Here is an 11,181-nt window from a genome sequence, read left to right as displayed (position 1 = left end):
ATTTATTAATAACGTTTGGTTTTAATCTATTTTTACTTTGTAAAGCGAAAAGTTATCGATACATTCAAGTTTAAAAATGAAGAAGAGTCATGGGCTCTATAGGCCTACGATCGGCCTCTGTATGCTCTGTGTGTCTGCATGATCAGATGTGCATTTTAAGACTTTTTACTATTTTAAGACTATTTTAAGAAAATACAAGATGAAATACCAGCAGATATGTGGTGACAACAGGGAGAAAGACAAAAGAGCAGGGAAATATAAAAAATAGTTGAACAGATTGGGGATAGACAAAGAAAGATCACTGCAATGGATAAAAAGAGGTCAGCTCAACAGGGACGGGGAACAAATCATTATTAATGCCCAAGACCAAGAACACAACACCAATGGCTTTAAGAAGATGGTGGGACTGAGTCAATCAGACAGGTGTAGGCTCTGCAAGGTAGAAACAGAAAGGACAAGTCAACAGAAAGCACGAGCATTGCGACCGGACATTGTACTCAGGAACATAAAGGAAAAGACAGCATTGCTGATTGAGATACCTCGTGATTTTGGTCTAAATAATAAAGAAATCAAGAAAATGACCAAATACCAAAACCTCAAGAATGAAGTGAAAAGATCCTGGAAGCTGAAGAGTTCCAAAATTGTCCCAGTGACAATTGGGGCAACGGGAATGATAAAGAAGAACCTCACCGAGATTTTAAAAACGTCATCATTGTTCGCTCTTACACGAGCCTCGACTTAGTATACAAAAAAAACCCTGGGAGCATTACCACAAATGAATTGGAGTTGGATGCTGTACGGGATAGGGTGACTATCATCAACAGAGCCCTTGGAGCAAAACTCAGAACAACACAACTTCGTCCATGAATCACAATCCTTCACGAAAGCGGAGGTGGATACATCGTTCCGTTACACCTTCTAAAACCCAAATTATGGACATAACAACCAATGACTGACTGACACACACACACACACACACACACACACACACACACACACACACACACACACGAAAGGTGGATACATCGAGACCTGGGAGGACTCTGTTACACCTTCTCAAACTCGGATTTGGAGATAACAACCAACACCACACACCTGCTTATACCTACCTAGAAATCAAGACGTTGGACGTTGCCTTTTGCCACAAGTGGCAGACTGACCCAGAGTTCGCATGCATGACTTGTAATATATTTTATTCTGAAGCATCTTCAACACGTATGTATCATAAATGACATGTTAAAATAGCAACAACACGAATAGCATCATTGAAGGTTCGCTTTGTATGTTTCCACTCTCTTCTGGGTACGTACAGGTACCTAACCCCTTTTTGCATTTCGTTCTCCAACAATCTCTTTCCTGAGCCACATGTCTTCATCATTATTAAACTTAAACAGGTTTTGTCTTACTTTGTTGTCTCCGTTCTCAGTTTGGTTCCATGTGTTGGGCGGAGTCGAACACTCGACGTGTCTTCACGTCGCTCCTGATTGGCTGGCCCGCCGTGTTTACATGCGACAAATTCCCTGCAGCCAATCAGCGAGCCGAGCTCTCGCGCTATAGCTGGTCCGCTGCTGCGGTCGTGCGTTTGTGTGAGCGAGCCGTGCGGACCGACAAACGGACAGGTAGACATTGCACGGATACGGCGGCCAATCGGTACCAAACCGAGGAGGTACTGTGGATCGCGCGGTTCAATCCCCGACCGTCAGGATCGACGTCACGTTCACAGGTAAGCATCAGCTGCTGCAGGTATCACGCGCCGAGATTTGACGTGAGTGCCGTGGCGATCTGATGCATGCACAGGCGGCACGATATGGAGGGGGAGGAGGGGAACAGAGGGGGACACGGGTCGACCCCCTCTGTGTGGGTGTTTCCCCTGTGCGCATTACGCACTGAGCAGCGTCCGCAGTGGGGAACACACGACTACCCGCGTGCGTCGATCTGCAGCGACCGATCAATCGATCTTCGAGTCCAACACATCGATGTGTTCGATGAATTAATTCTTCGTTTCGCGGATCATCCTCGGGCGTGGCAGAACCGCGTGTCATGTTGAGATCCATGTCCGCCATGCGGGGGTTAAACCCGCTTCATTTGATCACCGAATGAATAATGAACCAGGCAGAACACGTGAGACACCACCGACCGATCGCAATACAAACGCGAATAGGTCTCGTTTAGCTCGATCTGGCATGACTGACTGCTCGAGGGAAAGTAACCAGAATATTAAAAAAAAAAAAAAAGGTGTGTGCGTTACCTGGCAAGTCGCAGAAATCGCTACACGTGCCAAGGTCTATTGGTCGACATTGTATATTCGCTACCAATGGTGGGTTTAAGGGGAGGTTCAAGCGAAGAGGGGGTCCATGCAGGTGTGGATTACTATTACCTCCGCCACCGAAGGTAGATGGACGTCATGTTTTCACCCTCTGTCTGTCGGTGAGCGGGATATCTCAAAAAGTTGTGGATGGATTCGCACTAAACTTGTTGGATAGGTTAAGTGGTTGACAAAAAAAAGAATTAATTCGATTTTGGTGAAGATTCGAATCCAAATCTAGATCTGAGAATTTTTTCAGAGATCCATCACCATTGTGAAATAGGGTCAAAAATGATAGATAGAACAATATCTCAAAAAGATGTGGACAGTTTTGGACGAAACTTAGTGCATAGGTTGGATGTGTGACAAGGAAGAATTGATTCGATTTTGGTGAAGATTCAAATCCGGATCCGGATCTGACAATTTTTAGAGATCCATCACCATTGTGAAATAGGATCAAAACTGATAGATAGAACAATATCTCAAAACGTTGCAGACAGTTTTGGACGAAACTTAGTGCATAAGTTGGGTGTGTGACAAGGAAGAATTGATTCGATTTTGGTGAAGATTCGAATCTGGATCTGAGAATTTTTAAAAGCCATTCTTCACCATTGAGAGATAGGGCTAAAAGCGATATATATAGCACGATATCTCAAAACGTTGTGGACAGTTTTGGACGAAACTTTGTACATAGGTTGGATGTGTGACACGGAAGAATTGATTCGATTTTGGTGAAGATTCAAATCCGGATCTGGATCTGAGAATTTTTGAAGAGATCCATCACCATTGTGAAATAGGGTCAAAAATGATAGAAAGAACAATATCTCAAAAAGTTGTGGACAGTTTTGGACGAAACTTAGTGCATAGGTTCGGGTGTGTGACCAGGAAGAATTGATTCGATTTTGGTGAAGATTCGAATCTGGATCTGAGAATTTTTAAAAGCCATTCTTCACCATTGCGAGATAGGGTCAAAATGATAGAACAATATCTCAAAACGTTGTGGACAGTTTTGGACGAAACATTGTGCATAGGTTGGGTGTGTGACAAGGAAGAATTGATTCGATTTTGGTGAAGATTCAAATCCGGATCCGGATCTGACAATTTTTAGAGATCCATCACCATTGTGAAATAGGGTCAAAAATGATAGATAGAACAATATCTCAAAAAGTTGTGGACAGTTTTGGACGAAACGTAGTGCATAGGTTGGGTGTGTGACAAGGAAGAATTGATTCGATTTTGGTGAAGATTCGAATCTGGATCTGAGAATTTTTTAAAGCCATTCTTCACCATTGAGAGATGGGGCTAAAACCGATATATATATATAGCACAATATCTCTAAACGTTGTGAACGGATTCGGTAGAAGCATGGTCGACAGGTTGTGTGTGTGATGAGATAGAATTTTTTTGATTTTGGTGAAGATTCGAATCCGGATCTAGATATGAGAATTTTTTAAGTGTTTCTTCACCATTGAGAGATGGGGACAAAATCTATATATTGCACGATATCTCAAAAAGTTGTGGACGGATTATAACAAAACGTGGTGGACGAGTTGGTTAGGCGAGAAGAACAAGCCGATTCGATTTTTGTTCAAGTCCGGATTCAGATCTGCCCTATCCGTGGAATACAAAATGCAAACTGTACATCTGGTTGAGGTTTGCGCTCTACCAAATGCCGTTCTTTTTCAAAAAAAGTTGTTGACATTGTCGATTTAGTTTCATAATATAACGATTTTTTTCATTGGTGTTCTTGTTTATTGTTTGTACAGTGTTTGTTTTGTTTTTTGTTCAAACACAATAAAATATTAAATGAGCATCGTCATAGTATCGATGAGAACACATCCTGAGATCTTGACCTGACCTGACTTTGATTCTTATATAGGGGAGTAGGAGGGCCCATGTGGGTTCCAAAATCTTAATCCGTCCCTGCTCACTTATATGGCCAAAGAGGGGGGCGAGGCTGCTTGTACCATCGTCGTTTCACGTCCCTTTCGGTTGATGCACCTGATGATAAAGATTTTTGTGAATGGTAGCTGTTCATATACTTAAATTTTCCCTTTATTCATTAGGATTGCAATTTATCTCCTGACATTTGTTAGTTCTGATTTTTTTTTAGCTTGATCACCTATTGGCTGACTCATCAGTGAGGTGGGCTGTAGATAGTCTGCTGCTTCATGGTTTACTGTATTCGATTTAAAGGGGAGGATTTTGTATGCAGTGTAAGATTAGGGGTGCACAGGTCAAAATTCGACCATGTGTGCGTACCTAATAAGTAGATTGTTCCTTTGGATGTACTTGAAATTCCACTTTCTTCCAAAATTCCAAATTTTTTTCATGCCTCCGCCTACGAAGGCGCCGGAGGCATTATGTTTTTGGGTTGTCCGTCCGTCCGGGCTAAGCCTAGTTTTTCTCAGCAACTATATATCCGATTGAGACGAAACTTCCAGTGTAGGAGTGACACCCATGCAGAATGTTTTTATGACCATTGTGACGTCATAGGTCACGTGGGCTAAAATTGCAAAATTGCAAATTAAAAGCAAGTAATTAAAAAATTATTTCTTGGAAATTGCTGAATGGAAAAATTTGAAACTTCTCACATTGTCAAGTACTCCCAATGGGGAACGAAAGAATGTTAATGATGACATCATAAGTGAAGTGGTATACCAGCCAAAAATATTTTAATCGAATTCCCTTATCATAAAAATCTGAAATTGCATGTACGTGATCTATGACCCATTTGTACTGATACAAGCAGCCTCGCCCCCCATAGGTCACATGATTTGGCAGCCATATTGGATTTAACCTGTAAGCTTTTTAAAAAGCATCTTCTCCAAAACCACCAAATTGATTTACTTGAAACTTTACATGTCATTGACAAGGCATGGCGATTAAAAGATGATCACAAAAACATCATTGGTCACATGGTGTGGCAGCCATATTGGATTGAAAGAAAATATGACATAATTATATCTCTGAAACCGCTCACCCTATCGATGCGAAATTTTACAAATATCATTTAACACCATTGTTGCATATAGTTTGAAAATGATGTCATAGGTCACGTGGTTTGGCAGCCATCTTGGATAGAAAAATGAACCTTAACCGATCAACATGAAACTTCACAAATGTGATCCCCTACCCATGCATCTGCAGAGTGTACATTTTAAAAGTTCATATGTCATGTGGTATAGCAGCCATATTAACTTGAAAGCCAAATTTTTAAAAATTCCTTCTCTGAAACTGCTTCACCGATCGATGTGAAACCTGTCATGGCTGGTGAAAATGTGATACTTGAAAACAGCCGAAGGGATTTAAATTCAAACTTGTTTATTTTTAGGACAGTGAACGATAACATCTACCTGTTGTGGGACTATGCGGAGGCATATTGGCGACAGTCGCATTGCTCTAATTTAATTATCAATATTTATTTAATGACTTATTGGTTGACCTCTAACTGACCTGATGGAACACGGTGTTGAGCTGTCCTTTGTTAGGTTCGTTTCATTTGAAGAACAAATGGGTCACGTGACTTCGACTGGCCATTTATGTCATTGTAAGCTTTTAAAAACCAATTTCATGATGGCCCTTTGTACACGTCTCTCTCATCTTTCTGGTCGTTTTTGGAGCACGATTGAATGGGCCTTTTCGTAAATACAGTAAAAATCCACTGTCACTTACTCACGTGCTGCTTCTTTGAGATGCAGTTTCCTCCAACGGAGACTCTTGATCGATAAATTGCTTGTTGCAGTTTTTTCCCCTCTGTACAATATGGCATAATAAGTGTACGATAATAGGTTATTCCATTGCTCAAACGGCATGCAGTTTACATGTTGCATGGTTATGTAAGCATAAGGTAGAGCAAGATGTCCCTGTCGTGGAAGGAAGGCCAGGATCATGGAATTTTGTTTTCGTCATGGTTAGCTTTCAACAGTCTACGACAAAGCCTCTTAAACGACATATTGATGAAAGCGACTTGCGTTTGTACTGCAGAACGGAATGTTTTATACATAATGAACATATTGTTTCTGCTGTGTAGGTTAACCGAGTTGGCCTGCTTTGGTTTTACCTGTATTGATGCCTCATGATGTGACGCTGGAAATCCAGGTGCAAATGCCCTATGTTAGATGTGTTCGTCCATCGTCTACCAATATCAGTGCAATTTATATTATACTACTACTACTACTACTACTACTACTACTACTACGAATATGACCCTACTGCAAAGCCGCAATGAGCCGGCGGAGCCAAAGCCCCTATTGATCTTTTTCGCAATTTATTGTTTATGCATACTTTCGCATCGGCAAGATGGCGGCCTCCATGGAGCGATTTGGTGAATCAAAGCTTCGAAATTCTCAAAGGATCCAGCAAAATCTGGCTTTTCAACATAATACACGTTCATTCACAACTACTACTACCCCTACCACTACTACTACTCCTCCTCCTCTAGAATGGTGCTAGTTAATCCCAACCTCTTGTGGAGATGCTCCATAATGTTCCCTGCAACCGTGGGCCCATCCTACAGCCTACTACTATGATGCTAATTAATCCCAACCTCTTCTGGGATTAGCCACAGGACTATTCGTTTAAGCCACTCGCGAACTGGCTGGCCAGGATTGATGTTCAAATGGAGTTGGTGCAGGAATTTGTAATTTGTTCAGGGTGTCAGCAATTATTTGCCTATGCTTTGCAAAAGACACTGTGGTATCTTTGTCCACCAATAATGTGATCAGATGAGACACTCGGCATAGCGTACACCGGAGTGCTGGTGGGGGACTTTGTGATGCAACACCTTGCCTGTGAAACACCAATCCAACTTGTAGTCGGGACGGGAATTGGACCCAGACTAGACTCTAAAGTAATTGCACGAACTCCGCTCCATCCTCTTGGGCACATTGGGATGCTGTGCTGTCATCTAATATCTTTGTCCTGCTTATGATTTCTTTCCAAACTACCTATGAGACTTAGATGGATGTAAATACAAAAATGTTTATGGCTTTGAATCGGTGCATGTGCCATATGTTTGCCTCTCGGACTTTATTTTTTTCAGGGAAATAGTGGTGGTTGTTCAGGAGTGATGAAAATGAAAGATTGCTTTTCACTGATAAATTGCAGGAAACATTGAAAATGCAACACAGATGCAAATCACGTTACATTAATGGAATTTATGCCTTGAGTTTGATAAAGGTCTTCCTCACTTGCTTATGATCGTTGCACCATCTGGCGACCCCCACCCTCATTTTCTAACGTAATCCCACATTGACAACACGAACAGTCAAATCCACCAGGCTATCGAGTCGACGCCATCTCCTCCACACTCTGGGACGCTCACAGACCACAGTCATGTGACCATTCATGCTAAAAGCACTATCCACAGTGCAGCAGAACGCATGAAGACTGGCACGGAGTGCTGGAAGTGTGCAAAGATAGGTTGTCTCTCAGAATGTACGCGCGCATGCACTCCTGGTGTGAAGCTAAATCTGCTTTCAGCATATGCAGTGTGGCTGCACAGTTTGCTGCATCCCTGCAACTATGGCAAGGGCCGGTAGAGCTTTTTTGTTGGAGACATATGGTGATTACACAACCTCCCAGATATAGTTGCACACAGTGTGCGTGCTGTCCCCTTTGCATGTTATAGACTATTAAACAAGCTGGTTCGGTGAGGATGAAGCAAAACTTTTAACATTTCTGGTTGTGTGTGTGTATATATATATATATATATATATATATATATATATATATATATATATATATATATATATATATATATATATCTACAGTATATATATGTTTTATATTTATATATATATATAATTTTTTTTAATTTTAAATATACAGTATATATATATCTTTTTTAATTTATGTATACAGCACATTTTTTTTTTTTTTTTTTTTAATATTTGTATATATATATATATAATGTTTTGTGGGGTAGTGATATGTAGAGCCAGGTAGATTTGTATAGGTAGGTGCTCCGATGATCGGGATGAGAACCATCACTGTAATTTTTGTTTAGCCGAATGTCGGGTAAGTGTATATTTGTCCCCGTCACGGGGGGGTGGGGCATGTTATTTAGCTCAGGGATTAGGTTAAGTAATTCCCTGTTCGTCGTTACCCTTTGTGATTTATCCTTTATCTCTTTTGGCACAACACCATAGACATTAGCACAGGAAATGCCCGTTAATTAAACCACACGAAATAATAAAACTAACCAGAACCCAGATGACGCACTTGGGCTGACAACCATGATTTGGCAGGCACACATAGTTCGGGCAGGCCGAGAGCCATGCTCGGAAGGACAGTGATTGGGTGGGAGTTGACCAACGGGAAGCCGTGATTGGCCAGGATTGGCAGAGAAGGGCGGAGCAAGAAGGCACAGACTGATTGGCAGAGAGAAGGGCGAGCAAGAAGCGGCGCGCTGATTGGTGGAGAGCTGGACACCGATGACGTCACGTGCTTCCCTCTCTGATGGTGGTGGTGACGTGCAGAGGTGAATAGGATTTTTGAATTGATTTTTGATTTTTTAATAGCACAAGAGGTGCCGATGACGTCACGACCCAACGTTAAAAGAACTCTCGGACAGAAAAAAGGAAAAAGACTCTCTCTCCTGGTTTTTTCCCTCGACGACCTCTGGCTCCCTTGTTCTTCTCCCTCGTGCTCTTGTGCCTGTTCTCGTTCCGGACCTCGCGAGCGATCGTGTTTGGACGATGGGCTCCAGGTAGAGATCGGACCGACCGTGGCGGAGATGCCACCGGGAGACGTGCAGAGTTTTGCCGGCGGAAACGACGTGCGGCTTGCTGCTGCAGCGTGATGAGGCCTAGTGAACAAGGGCCCATCGAGGCCTACTGGGCGTGTTCCCGCACATGGACCTCCGGGGCCTTGGCGATTCCTGGCGAGTCTCCCCCCCCCCCCCCTTCGCACCTCTGAGCTGATCAGATCTAAGTGCACGATAAACCACACGTTTTTATTTTCCAATGTTCTTTTATCCCTTTTTCTGTGTTTAAGTCTGGTGTGGAGGATCCCGTTTCGGAACTTGGTTTTACCGTCGCATTTTCTTGTTATCGGCATCCGTTTTAATAAATCCTTTCGTTATTTTCTGCACATTTGTAAATCCGTTTTCGTGTGAGTTTATTTTCCGCAGGTTCGGGAATTGCCGGTGGGACCACAGGTAAGCTCTTCAGCTTCCTCTTCTTCTCTTTATTCCTCCGGCGCATATAGTAAAATCCGCATTTGATCATCGCCTCCGAGTAATGCTCAATTTGCCTTCCGTGACTCTCCCGGTGTTAACTGAGAGCAGTCACACGACAATATGTAGACATATATACAGTCACGTGAAAAAGTAAGTACACCCCATGTAAAGTTTTGACTTTTTCAACATATTTCAACATACAGCTATTTGATCTTCAATTCAACAATATTGATGGATAAAGGTGATATAATATAACAAATATCATGAAACATTTACATTTTGTAGTCCATTGTATAATTTAAATAAATATAAATGCAAATTTTGCATGTGGAAAAAGTAAGTACACCCTTGGCTCTAATAGGTGGTATTGCCCCCTTTCGCAGAAACAACCTCAAGTAGGCGTTTCTTATAACTGTCTACCAGTTTGACATCGACTGGGAGAAATTTTTTCCACTCCTCCATGCAGAATTCTTTCAGCTGTGTGATGTTTGAGGGGTTTCTTGCATGCACAGCTCGTTTCAAATCCCCCCACAACATCTCGATGGGATTTAGATCCGGGCTTTGACTTGGCCATTCCAGAACCCTCCATTTCTTTCTTTTCAGCCATCCCTTGGTGGATTTACTGGTGTGTTTAGGGTCATTGTCATGTTGCAAGGTCTATCTTCGGTTGAGCTTCAACACTCCGACAGATGGCCTCACATTATCTTCAAGCACCCTCTGGTACAATGAAGAATTCATAGTGGATTCTATGATGGTGAGCTGCTCAGGCCCTGATGCAGCAAAGCTGCCCCAAACCATAATATTTCCACCACCATGCTTTACAGTTGGTATCAGGTTTTGGGTTCAAATGCTGTTTTTGGTTTTCGCCAAACATGTCTTCTGGTACTGTGGCCAAATAGCTCTACCTTTGACTCGTCTGTCCAGAGCACATTGTTCCAGAAGTGCTGGTCTTTGCCTAGGTGTTCATTGGCAAACTTTAGTCTTGCCCTGATGTCCTTTCTGGACAGCAAAGGTTTCCTCCTGGCACACCTCCCATGTAGATCAAATTTGTGCAGCCTCTTTCTAATGGTAGACTCATGCACTTTGACATCAACAGTGGCAAGAGCTACCTGTAAGTCCCGTGATGACATTCTGGGGTGCTTAGAGACTTCTTTCAGCATCTTGCGGTCTGCTCTCGGGCTGAACTTGCTTGGGCGGCCTGGCCTGAACAAGTTGGCAGTTGTTTGGAATCTTCTCCACTTGTAGATGATCTTCCGGACAGTCGAATGATTGATTTCAAATTGTTTGGAGATCTTTTAAAATCCCTTCCCAGACTCGGAGGCATGTTTAACCTTCTTTCTGAAGGCCTCAGAGAGCTCTTTTGATCTAGGCATGGTGATGCCGCACACTTCAACAACAAAGAGCAAACCAAACTAAATGTCTGAGGTTTAAATAAGACAGGTTCTTCCAAGATCCTCTCTAACGATGTTCTAATCATTTGCACCTGAGCTGGTGCACCTGATTCTAATTTTAGGTATTTGAAGTAGTAATAAATGTAGGGGTGTACTTACTTTTTCCACATGCGAAATTTGCATTTATGTTTATTTAAATTATACAATGGACTACAAAATGTAAATGTTTCATATTTGTTATATTATATCACCTTTATCTATCAATATTGTTGAAATGAAGATCAAATAGCTGTATGTTGAAA

General features: G+C 42.1%; 1 protein-coding gene across 2 annotated transcripts in view; it reads left to right on the top strand.

Moving 5' to 3' along the window:
* Nucleotides 1-1,590: 1,590 nt before the first annotated feature.
* LOC137431688 (sodium-dependent neutral amino acid transporter B(0)AT2) overlaps nt 1,591-11,181 on the top strand; it is a 148,924-nt gene continuing 139,333 nt past the window's right edge. Inside the window, exon 1 of one of the 2 annotated variants that reach the window (XM_068123308.2) lies at nt 1,591-1,723. The gene's annotated coding sequence lies outside the window, so the exon portion shown is untranslated. Of the gene's footprint in view, nt 1,724-1,921; nt 2,113-11,181 lie in introns of those variants that run through there. The other variant, XM_068123309.2, reaches the window with a different exon arrangement.

The sequence above is a fragment of the Myxine glutinosa genome, chromosome 7 (assembly GCF_964187855.1).
Source record: "Myxine glutinosa chromosome 7, kmMyxGlut1.1, whole genome shotgun sequence".
Lineage (NCBI taxonomy): Eukaryota > Metazoa > Chordata > Myxini > Myxiniformes > Myxinidae > Myxine > Myxine glutinosa.
Note: the sequence above shows the minus strand (reverse complement) of the source record. Positions and strands in the feature narration are given on the sequence as shown.